Source organism: Triturus cristatus, chromosome 4_1 (assembly GCF_964204655.1).
Source record: "Triturus cristatus chromosome 4_1, aTriCri1.1, whole genome shotgun sequence".
Lineage (NCBI taxonomy): Eukaryota > Metazoa > Chordata > Amphibia > Caudata > Salamandridae > Triturus > Triturus cristatus.
In genome coordinates, this window is record NC_140585.1 from 620,917,087 (window position 1) to 620,929,262 (window position 12,176).

A 12,176-nucleotide genomic window follows, 5' to 3' on the forward strand; every position below is an offset into this window, starting at 1 on the left:
TCCTCCTCATTATCTTTAAATTGCACAGCTGCTTGCATCACAGACATACCTCTTTCTCTCTTATTCCTTTTCGCTAGCTTAATTTCCTTCTGTTTGGCTTCCTTTCGCCATAGGCGGAAAGAATCAAACATCGCCGGCCGGGCTTTCTTTTTAAACAATTTAACTTCCAAATTATCTAAGATATCTGTATCGAAACTACCATTTTGGGGCCATTTTAAAACACCGTCCTTTCTGGTGTATCGGATCCATACTTCATTATATGCAATGGGGCCCACGCCATGTTTTACATAAAGCTCATAAGTTGGAGTTCCAATTGGAGGAACCGGACACGAATCCTCTAACTGGAAATCCCTTCCACAACCCAAACAAAACAATCTTCCAAATACACTAGAACCTGGCATCTTCGCTCACTAGTCTAGTTTCAAACTTCAAAGGATTATCGATTACGATAGTCTCGTGAATACACGAGTCCTCTGGCTTTGGGACTTGCAAGCTCCAAATCAAAATGATCCCGAAGGATACCAAAAATCCCGAAGGATACCAACAAACTGGGAGACGCTCCACTTATACTTAACTGAATATCGATGATCGATGGCGTCACCAGAAGACTCTCTCGATTGTTTCGCTCTACCAAAATCGTCAAGGGTCCAAAACAGGGCGATTAATCAGGGCAGCAGTCCTTCGTAGCCGTCGGGACGCCGAGAACCTCGCAGAACAGACTTTCGGACCACGTCGACATGCAGGGGTCGATGAAGTGGCGGCCTTCCTCCAGAATTGCCACACGAAGCTCCTCACGAACCTCTGGCTTGGACTGGTACCGCTGAAATCGTCCCGAGTTGGGCGCCAACTGAAGTACTGGGAAATTTAAGCCCAGCGGTGCAGGGGAACACACCCTAAGACTTCGGGTTCTTCCTGTTTCAGACCTACAGAAACACAGAGTCTTCTGGGTGAAGTCAAAGATCGATTTATTGGCTGCACACCAATTACAGGTATCCGAGAAGTACAACACAATGTATGTTCTCAGGAGACTGCTTAAAATTACAGAAACGGGCTTCTCCTTAAATACAAAATATCATGCTTCAGGCACACATTCCTTGTTTTACGATATGGTCATCTACATGTATCCATTACAAACGAAAGGGCAGAGTCATGATGACCATCCCACATTCCAGTTAAGCCAGCCCACAATTATTTACCCAGCGAGGCTCAGATCCCACATCAGATATCAACAGGCCCCAATAAACACGAGCATCTCCTGTTTAGAAAACAAGCCATAAAGCAGGAAGAGTCAGGTGTGAAAGAGATTAGCCGGAGGCTTGTGTTCGTGAAGGGGCTTTATGGTGTGTCAAACCCTGATGCTAATCACAGGTGGCAGTAGGACGGGGAGCTCGTGGGACCGGACTGACCTGGGGCAGCGGAGCCAAGCTGCCCAGGTCACAGAGAAGTCAAATAGAAAGTACATGTGTTCTAAAGGCCCATATTTGGTCGTAATGTGTAGCCTATGTGAGGGCAACCCTAAGATGGCCACCGCTCTAAGATGGAACCCACAAAGTCAATGTATAATATCGTATACACAGTGCATTTATCGCTAAAACGTTATACAAAGCACTTGTACATACCGCATTGACCATTCGCGGTTCGCTAATACCGGAATAGACAGGGGTAGGGCCCTGCCTCCTATGCGGTCCCAAATTTCAAAGTACCACAACCGTCACTCCCTGGGGCTTTTTCTATAAAAATAAAATAAACCTGAGTGGGGGGGCTCGAGCCCCCCCACATGTCCCAGGGACCGCCACCTCCCCGGGTCCTAATTATTCAAATTTGGGGGTCCGTGACGGACCCCCGAGCCTCGGGGACCACCGCCGCCCCGGGGCTTTGTCAATGGTGGGAGGGGGGCCGTGCGGCCCCCCTCCTGGAGTCTGTGATGGCCCTGGGGACTGTTCAGTGAAGCAAAGCAGATTGCTTTTCCACACAGGGAGCTGCATGTTAGCAGCTCCCCATGTGTAAAAGCAATGCTGGCTCCCGCAGGAGGCTGGGAGCCGGCTGGGACCGTGGGGGCATTGGGTCTCTCCCCACGGTCCCCAAAGGAGTGGGCCAGCCCCAGGGGATGGGGTCCCCGGGGCTAGAGGTGGCCCGGGAGGGGTGCCACGCAGCCCCCCTACAAGAAAAAGGCAGGCCTTCCCCGGGGGATGGGGTCCCCGGGGCCATAATTGGCCTGAGGAGGGGGATCACGCAGCCCCCCTTCTGAAAAATTTAAAAAACGCAATGGCCAGGCCCCGGGGATGGGGTCCCTGGGGCCAGAAGTGGTCTTGGAGGGGGGCCACGTGGCCCCCCTCCCCAGTAAAAAACGAACAAAAAAACAACGAGGCAGAGCCCTGGGGGATGGGGTCCCCGGGGCTAAAAGAAGCCTCAGGAGGTGGGCCATGCAGCCCCCCTCCTTGGTAAATATTTAAAAAAAAATATATATAGTGGCCATGCCCTGGGGGATGGGGTCCCTGGGGCCGAAAATGGCCTCAGGAGGGGGGGTCGTGTGGCCCCCTTCCATTTTAAAATAATAGGCCCTGGGGGATGGAGTCCCCAGGGCCCAAAAAACAGGAAAGGAAGGGGGGCCACACAGCCCCCCTTCTATAAAAGATTTTTTTTTTAAAGCTGGCATCGCGCCGCAGGCCCCGCCCCCTCCCAGTAACACTATGCAAACGCGCCCTGTGGCGCGTTTTAAGTTGGGGAATTAATTCCCCTACAATCCTGAGAGTCCCTGGGGCCAACTAGCTCACCAGCTACCTCCAGTTAACGCCACATGGCTGCTTTGCAGAGAGGTGGTCTGAGGCCACGCCACTTTTTACACCTCTCTGCAAAGCAGCTCTGTGGCTCCTTCTGGAGGTACCTGGTGGGCTAGTTGGACCCCAGGGACCCTCTGGATTGAAGGGGACTTAATCCCCCAACTTAAAACGCGCCACGGGGCATGTTTGCACAGGGGTGAAGGGAGGGGGCGGGGCCTGATGTGACATGTGTGCAAACAGGCACTGTGGTGCGTTTTAAGTTGGGGAATTAATTCCCCTTCAATCCTGAGGGTCCCTGGGGGCCAACTAGCCCACCAGGTACCGCCAGTAAGCACCACAGGGCTGCGTTGCAGAGGTGTAAAAAGGGGCGTGGCCTCAGACAACCTCTCTGCAACACAGCCCTGTGGCGCTAACTGGAGTTACCTGGTGGGTTAGTTGGACCCCAGGGACCCTCAGGATTGAAGGGGACTTAATCTCCCACGTTAAAACGTGCCACGTGATTTTTTTTTAAAAGCTGGCATCGCGCCGCAGGCCCCGCCCCCTCCCAGTAACACTATGCAAACGCGCCCTGTGGCGCGTTTTAAGTTGGGGATTTAATTCCTCTTCAATCCTGTGGGTTCCTGGGGGCCATCTAGCCCACCAGGTACCTCCAGTAAGCGCCACAGGGCTGCATTGCAGAGAGGTGGTCCAGTCCATGCCCCTTTTTACACCTCTCTGCAATGCAGCTCTGTGGCACTTACTGGAGGTACCTGGTGGGCTAGTTGGACCCCAGGGACCCTCAGGATTCAAAGGGACTTAATCCCCCAACTTACAACACGCCAAGGGGCACGTTTGCTTAGTGGTGAAGGGAGGGGGCGGGGAGAGGTGACATGTGTGCAACCACGCCCTGTGGTGCCATTTAAGTTGGGGAATGAATTCCGCTTCAATCCTGAGGGTCCCTGGGGGCCAACTAGCCCACCAGGTACCTCCAGTAAGTGCCACTGTGCTGTGTTGCAGAGAGGTGGGCCTGACCACGCCCCTTTTTACACCTTTCTGCAACGCAGCTCTGGGCACTCACTGGAGGTACCTGGTGGGCTAGTTGGACCACAGGGATCGTCAGGATTCAAGGGCACTTAATCTCCCAACTTAAAACGGCCACAGGGCGTGTTTGCACACGTCACCACAGGCCCCCCCTCCCTTCACCACTGTGCAAACGCGCCCCGTAGCGCATTTTAAGAGGTAGTTATAATCCCCCTGCCCTATTATGTACTGGGGCCTTACAGAGGAGGTCATGCTAATCACAGGTGTACCCCAACACATAGTGTTCCCTAGTGTATGTAGCTGTTTTCACTGTATTCTAAGTGTCTTTTAGCATAGCACTGGCTCTAGGCTTGGTTAGTCAGAGTCAGTTACCACCAGTACCCGTCTGAAAAGTTGTGGGCACAGGATGATTTTGCAGCAAGGCCTCTTTCTGCTCCTCTGTTGGTTCTTTCTGCACATGTCTTGCTTCTTCCTGCACTTTTCTTCGTCTTTGTGGACTTCTGTTGCTTCTTTCTGCATTTCTTTTGCTTCTTTCTGTGTGTTTTTTCTTCTTTCTTCACATGTCCTACCTCTGTAGGCATAGTTAGAAACTAGCATTTAAAAAACCTTTAAAATTCCCTTAAAAAATAATAGGTTTCAGGCACATTATAGTTAGAAATTAGCATTTAAAAACCTTTGAAATTCACTGAAAAAAACATAGGTTTGAGGCACGTTATAGTCTGAAATTAGCATGTAAAAAACCTTAGAAATTCACTGAAAAAACCATAGGTTTTAGGGAAAGTTATAGTTAGTTGGACATTTCACTCGTACAAAACCAGAGAAATTCCCCCGTTATAGTTAGTTCAGCTAACTATAACTCGCACCCCCGCAATGCACTGCTGATGACGTCACATATTACATCACTCATGACATGGTCAGTGACATCACTGATGACATCACTGAAGACATCTCAAATGACATCACTGATGACATCACTGATGACATCATCCAGTGACTGTGTGTTTCTGTAAAGTTTAAATATGTTTAATATGTATAGGGAAAGGCATATGGAAGAATGAGTGGGTGTATAAGTGTCTGAATGGATGATTTAGTAGGTGCATGACTGACTCTATAAGTGAGTGATTAAACGTATCTTACTAAATGCATGGGTTAGTGACTAAACTGTGTGAATGTCTGTATCCGTTTGTCTGTTGGTGTGTAAGCGGCTGCATGGGTTTGCGAATAGCTATATGAGTGTCTGAAACCTATGTTTTTTTCAGTGAATATATATATATATATATATATATATATATATATACATATATATATATATAACCGCTCCACTTGCACCAATTTCTCGCACTCACGAACGGGTGCTGTTCGGCGGGGGGTGCTCCCGCCAATATTCACGCTGCACGCCTCCTCTCACTCCAGAAAAGACACAGCACTCACGGGGGAGAGTCAATAGATTTATTTTGACTCACAACTCTCCAACCAGACGCGTTTCGGCTGGTTGGAGCGTTGTACGAAACAGATTGCTTTGATAATCCCATGTATGTATATGTAGGTACAATGGCCCATCGAGGGCGCGATACAGTGTATGCATGTTTGGAAATATGAATTATATGAGTACAAACATTTATGCTATTATCGGGGAATTTACCTGAAGCATTTAACTACATTCGATAAAACGATGTATATACCATTCCAATATGGCGCTGATGAACAACTTGTATGAATTAGTCCTTTGTTGATGTTGTTAAACAGGAAATATGGTCAGATGCAAATATATAAAAAATGGCAGTTTCTGGTGCGCCCTTATACCACCGAGGAAGGCGTTGCCGAAACGCGTCTGGTTGGAGCGTTGTGATGGATATACCTAGACATCCTATGCTTACTTTTAGAAGAGCGAGAGCATTAAGGGACACTTTAACTAAAAGCCATTTCATACGAACGGTCCCTAGACCATTTGGGGAGGTACCACATGGTTTCTACCCTTGTGGTAGATGTAAATCATGTAGGAACAGCAAGAAGGTCCTGGCATATGAAGTTACGGGAACCAAAAAGCCAAGGTGGATTAGAAAGTTCTTAACTTGTTTAAGATACATTGGAAGTACCATTCACCAAACAATAATCTGCATCTTAGAACACACACGAGCAATAAAAAATCGGGATACAACGTATCCCGTTGCAAGACACTTTCAAGCACATCATAACTGTAATAGTGATCTATTAACTTTTTTTGCATTAGATCATGTGCCTGTAAACATAAGAGGAGGAGACAGAGTAGCTAAATTGAGAAGGTTAGAGTCAAGGTACATCATAGATCTTAGTACTAAGACCCCTGGGGGACTTAATAGTAACGAGGAACTTACTGTGCATCTAGGGTAGAGGGCTCTCTACCACAGGAGTGGTCACATCCTATAGGTTACTCCTCTATATTGAGAAATTCAGAAATATGGATATATTTTAGAAATGAATTTGGGTCTCTATGAAATTGTTGAAAATTTACTAAAGAGGTATTGAGGAATATCCAAATTATGACTCTGATGATAAATGCTCTATAATTTCTCTGAAGAGTGCTTAATTAATTAATTAATATTCAATTAATTAATTTTTAATTTAATTCTTATGAGGTTTCAATTTTGTCATTTTTTGCCATTTTCTTGTCATTTTTGTCATCATGAAAGAGATTATGATTTAAGTGATGGTGTTGATTATCTTAAAATTTAGGAGGACTATATGTAATTATAGCGCTTGGGCCCATTCAGGGCTGAATGGGTACGAAACAGATTGCTTTGATAATCCCATGTATGTATATGTAGGTACAATGGCCCATCGAGGGCGCGATACAGTGTATGCATGTTTGGAAATATGAATTATATGAGTACAAACATTTATGCAATTATCGGGGAATTTACCTGAAGCATTTAACTACATTCGATAAAACGATGTATATACCATTCCAATATGGCGCTGATGAACAACTTGTATGAATTAGTCCTTTGTTGATGTTGTTAAACAGGAAATGTGGTCAGATGCAAATATATAAAAAATGGCAGTTTCTGGCGCGCCCTTACACCACCGAGGAAGGCGTTGCCGAAATGCGTCTGGTTGGAGCGTTGTGAGTCAAAATAAATCTATTGACTCTCCCCCGTGAGTGCTGTGTCTTTACTGGAGTGAGAGGAGGCGTGCAGCGTGAATATATATAGGTCCACAAGCGCATTCTTCAACATCTCCGAGCAATTACAAATGAAGATAACACATACCCCGTGGCAAGACATTTCAAGAAATCCCACCAATCGAACAACAAAGGGCTCAATTATTTTGTAATTGATGCTGTGCCTCCAAGTAGAAGAGGTGGGGACCGTGAATACAGACTTAGAAAACTAGAGACTAGATACATATTACAACTTGATACTAAACACCCTAACGGTTTGAATGTAACAGAAGATTTATATACCTGCTTATAGAAGATGCAGTTTCCTCTATAAGTTACTTCAGGACCTGGTGCTTGGGCCTTTGATAGTATTTTACTTTAATCTTTTGGATATTTTATCATGTTTGATTTTAACCTACAGACTTTGACAATTTACCGACATTTCGGCAGAGGACCTTACCTGTTTAATTTAACAACCTTACTATTCCCATGTGAGATTTTACACATATATTTATTTATTTATATATTTATGTGGTCATTTATGTATATATTTATATATTTATACTGAATTTTGCATATTTGCACATCTCTCACACTGTCCTCTCAATTCTTGAAAGGCCAAGTCATAAGGTTATACACAGGTCTACTTTTGTTATAATACCTACATAACTAATTTATGAAGTCCTTTTATCTATTTGGATCAAAACACATCTTTATTGTCTGCAAGGATTATAATCGCCCAAGTATATAATATTAATCACTTTGCGCAGGTCTTGATCACAGAAAAATCTGTGATAATTTGACTCTGAAGGAATGGCATTCAATAACAATTATCTTGTCTCACCTATGGGTATTCACTTTTTATCTACTATGTATCCACTTTTTATCTAATTTGAGTATGATTTACACTCACATGCTGATGCAATCTTCATTGGATACTGTCATGGGGTATATCGGACATCTGTACCTCTTAATTAGTTGTTTGGTTGGATGTCATTGTGCTATGGATCGGCCAAACTGTATTTCACTATGACTCTGAGGCAGCGATATCCAGCACTGATGTATTCAAACATTTCCAACATCTTTTTAAGCATTTTTTTAATCTGTTTCACTTGTGCTTGTTAATTTTCATATTGATTCTTTTGCTGGTTTTTCTCTTACTGAGATTAATGAGTTCAACTTTTAATCACTGGGTTTTAAACACTGTTATTTGCACATACATTATCTACCCCTCGGGAACTTTTAAGCAATAATGTTGCTGGGCGAAAATTTACTAGCGATAAGATAACAATATGTCAATTATAAGTATTTTACGTTCTGAAAATATTAGGAATGGTTTTGTAAATTGCTAACTGTTTTGGAACCTTTGATTGGTTAATATGTGCTAGTATTTTGTCCATGTCTATTCTCTGCTACGGCACGTGGGGTTGTACGTTTACATGCACGTTCACTTTAAATCTGAGCACAAAATGATTCCATGTTGAGTGAACAAGGCTCGCCAGAGCCGAAACGCGTATCGACGACATAAGGATCAAATAAATACCGCATGCACTTACTTCGGGTCTGTGTCCATCTTTTGGATTCCTTGCATTTGGGAACTTTGCTGGAAGAAGTGATATATATATATATTTAATTACAAGAAGAAGGAGCAACACAATTTAAATACAATAATGTCTATATTAGAATCAAATCTTTATGTCATTAGGCAGATAGTTCATAATGTAGATCCATTCTTCTTTATTGTAATTCGTATCAAGTTTTTTCTTAGAAATGGTCATTCGATGTATATATATATATCATGGATAAGTAGTTATAGTTGGGACCAAAGATTCCAAAGGAAAAGCGTTTTTGTTTTGCCAATACCTTTGGCACTGCTTGACGAATCTTCAGCTGCAGCCGCTGCAGTTAAGAGCGGTGGGGCGGGGGGCCAGGTAAGGGGGGATTTTGAGAGACAACCAAGAGGGAAAATGAATTATTTATATAATTTTCCCTCGCGGGCGTCTCTCGAAATCCCCCCTCACCTGGCCCCACCTCTCTTACCTGCAGCGGCTGCGAATCTTCACAAAATTTTCAAAAAAGCCCTCTTTGTAGTTCAGCTGGTATGTTGAAAGTTTCGGGGTGATCCGTCAAGCGGGGGCTGAGAAAAAAGGGGGGTCCCAAAATGCATTTTCCCGATGTTATGTCTATAGGGATTTTTAATTTTTTGAAGACGACTATAGCCCGAACCGCTGAACGCAATTACACCAAATTTGGCAGAAAGCTAGATGTTGGTCCAGAAAGTGTGCTTTTTGTGATTTGGTGTAAATCCGTTCAGTAGTTTGGAAGATATTTAAGTTTAAAAAATATCTGGAGATGTGAGTCCTTGCAGTGGTCTTGCGGATCCTACTGAAATTTTATTGGCTGCTAACACTTCAACCAGGAAGTGTTGGCAGCCATCTTGGGACTTGGCCTGAAGCACAGTCCCACAAAAAATGTAAAAAATTTGGAAAAGGGGGCAGTGTAGGAATACCCTGACCACCCCAAAATATGGTGAGGGGGTCCAAGAGGGACCCCGCCAGGGGTTAAAAGTATTTATTTTAATTCAATTTTGCCGCAAATTCACGGGTGGACCTGTGAATCCTTGACAAAATTAGAGAAAAAAATATCCCATGCTTCTTTTATAGGAAGTCCCCAGGTGGGCCAAATCCTGGGAGCAGTGTTTTATAATCATGTAGGGGTGTCCAAGCAGTACCCCTGCACCTCGGGGACTGCCCCCTCCCAGGATCAAATAATAAACTAATACGGGGACCTGCATGACCCCCCTAGCAGCCCCGGTGTCCGCCACCACCCTGGGAATTTATTTTTTAAACAAAGCAGGGGGCCACCTCCTCCCCAGGGCTTTAAATTTAAATAATGCGGGGTGGGGGCTAGACCACCTGCAGCCCTGGGGACCACCACCTCCCCGGGGATTTAAATTTGATGGGGGGTGCCTGGAACCAGGACACCCACAATAAAGGTCATCCTCCCCTAAAAAAATTATAAAAGAGTGCAGGCCTCAGGGAAAGGGGTCCTGGGACCAAAAGAAAGCTGTGCCCTAGGGGATGGGGTCCCTGGGCCTAAATCAGGCTGGGAAGGCAGTTGCTTGGCCCCCCTTCCTTTCAATTTTAAAAAAACCTCTAAAATAAAGGCTGGGCCCCAGGGGATGGGGTTTCTGGGGCCAAAAACAGGCCAGGGAGGAGGGACCACCAGCCTCCTCTCCTAAAAAAAGAATTTCTATAAAGGAAAAAACTTCCAGCAAGTCACCGGAGGCCCCGCCACCTTCATCACCACTTTGCAAACATGCCTCCTGTAGCACAACTGGCTGAGGGATGAAGTCCCCTTGGCTGCAGAGGGCCAACTACCCCTCCTGTTACCTTCAGTAAGTCCCACACTGCAGGATTGCTGAGAGGTCTTTGAGGACTACACCCCCTTTCTCCACCACCCTGCAAATGCACCTCCTGGAACACTGCTGGTTAGGGATTGAAGTCCCCTTGGCTCCACGGGGCCCTAGGGGGGCAACTAGCCCTCCTGTTGCCTCCAGTAAGTCCCACAGAGCACAATTTCAATGAGGACTTCAGAGGCCGCACCCACTTTCTCCACCACTCTGCAAACATGCCTCCTGGTGCACTACTGGTTTGGGGATGAATTCCGCTTGGCTGCTGAGGGACCTTGGGGGTCAAGAAGCCATCCTGTTACCTACCTTATATCTCATACAGCAGAATTCCTGAGAGCTGGTCAGAGGTACTGCCCCCTTTCTCCACCACTCTGCAAACGCAACTACTAGTTATGAAACCATAGAAATTCACTTTAAAACCGAAGGTTACAGGGATATTATCATTAGGAAATATGTTTTAAAAACCTTAGAAATTCACTGTAAAAAACAAAGGTTACAGGTTCATTAGAGTTAGGCTCAGATTTCACTTGTGCAAATCCAGTGTAATTTTGCAGTTATAGTTATCTGAGCTAACTGTAACTGTAACTTACACCCCTGCAATGCACTGCTCATGACCTCACATATTACATTACTCATGACATGGTCAGTGACATCATTGATGACTTCAATGATGACATCATTCACAGAACCACTCAGACCCCATAGAACCTCTTGTACACCCACTGCGACACACACAAACATATACACACACATGCAAAACCACTCACATACCCATTCAAAGACCCATTCCAGTACTCATATACCCACTCAGCCTTCCAAAGATGTACTCACTCGTACAGCCACTCACACAACCATTCACACATTCATACAGACACTCGTACAACCAGTTACTCACCCGTATAGCCACTCACATAACCACACATTCACCCATACAGCCTATCAACACAGCCACTCACTTACTCATACAAACACTTACACAACCACTCACATGCCCATTCACACATCCATAAAAGCACTCACATCTGCTCACTCACCCATACAGCCACTCACACACCAACTCACTTAACAAAACACCCACTAAAATAGCCACTCACTCACCCACACAGCCACTTACACAATGAGTCACTCACTCATACAGCCATTCAGATATACACTCACTCACTCATACAGCCTCTGACACACCCACCCACTCACCAATACCACCAATCACACAGCATGTCACTCAGACAGCTACTCACACACCCCCTTATACACCCATATTACCACTAACACACCCATCGACACAAGGATACATACAGTCAATCACATAATTTATGTTAGAAGTATTAGTATACTCATTTAACTTTTGTAGTAGGTTAGTATATATGTTTAACACCCATAAACTCTTAAAAACACTTACACTCACTTGTTGATTTAATCAGTGATGTCATCAGTGATGTCATTTGAGATGTCATCAGTGACATCATAAGTGATGTAATATGTGAGGTCGTAAGCAGTGCATTGCGGGGGCGTAAGTTACAGTTAGCACAGGTAACTATAACTGATGAATTTCAATGGTTTTGTATGAATGAATTCTGAGCCTACCTATAGTGTCCCTGTAACCTTTGTTTTTTTCAGTTTGTTTAAATTCTATTTCCTAACAACATTGTCCCTATAACTTTGTTTTTTTTTACGTGAATTTCTATGGCTTTTTAATTGTGTACCCTAACTAAAACATCCCTGTAACTTTAGTTCTTAACAGTAAATCAATACAGTTTTTGATTTTATTACCTTACTGTAAGTTGTAAGTGGTGAGAGTGAGTGTATGACTGACTGAATTAGTGTC